Source organism: Oncorhynchus tshawytscha, linkage group LG08 (genome assembly GCF_018296145.1).
Source record: "Oncorhynchus tshawytscha isolate Ot180627B linkage group LG08, Otsh_v2.0, whole genome shotgun sequence".
Lineage (NCBI taxonomy): Eukaryota > Metazoa > Chordata > Actinopteri > Salmoniformes > Salmonidae > Oncorhynchus > Oncorhynchus tshawytscha.
In genome coordinates this window covers 69,506,284-69,507,126 of record NC_056436.1, presented here as the reverse complement: position 1 = coordinate 69,507,126, position 843 = coordinate 69,506,284, and positions in this window count along the sequence as shown.

Sequence of the window (843 nt, the reverse complement as noted above, 5' to 3'; positions counted from 1 at the left end):
ACAATGCCACAGATGTCTCAAGTTTTGAGGGAGTGTACAATTGGCATGCTGACTGCAGGAATGTCCACCATAGCTGTTTCCAAAGAATTTAATGTTCATTCCTCGACCATAAACCGCCTCAAACGTTGTTTTAGAGATTTTGACAGTACATCCAACTGGCCTCAGCACATGGTCTCTGGTTGTATCAGCTCATACAAAACAGTAGCATTTAGCAGAACTTTTTTTATAAACCAAACCAAGGACAACATCTAAATATTATGCAACGAAAACAGACAAATATATCCAAATCGGATTTTAGTAACCAAATTGTGCACCTATTAGAATACAGAAATAATGATGGATTTAGCGAATATCCACTTTGTTAGATCAAATATTTGGAATGGTGTCCTTGCGCTTTCCCACTTTGATCTGCATTCCATTGACCTCTTTACCACATGTATGCCCACTGTGTTCCATATGTAGACACCTATGAGCATGAGACGTTTCTTCCTCCTGTTGTCATGAGGTTCTTGGTTATGGTTCTGAATTCACTATGAAGCATGAAGCTAGACTTATTTCTTGCTCTTAAAAAGTGAAAGTGAAATCATTCCCGAGATGTGACAGTAATCTGAAGCTCCTTCGCTTCCCTGGTTCTCCTGCCAGGTTGGAGATTCAAACTTGTTCCTTTAGATCACATCTAACAAGCGGTTCAGTATCTCTCTCTCTACATTATCCAGAGTGACTTATAGTAGTGAGTGCATACATTTTCATCGTACTGGTCCCCTATGGCAATCGAACCCACAACCTTGAGAGAGAGAGAAAGAGATCTTAACTCTGGACAGTGGTGAGACAACTACAACAGGA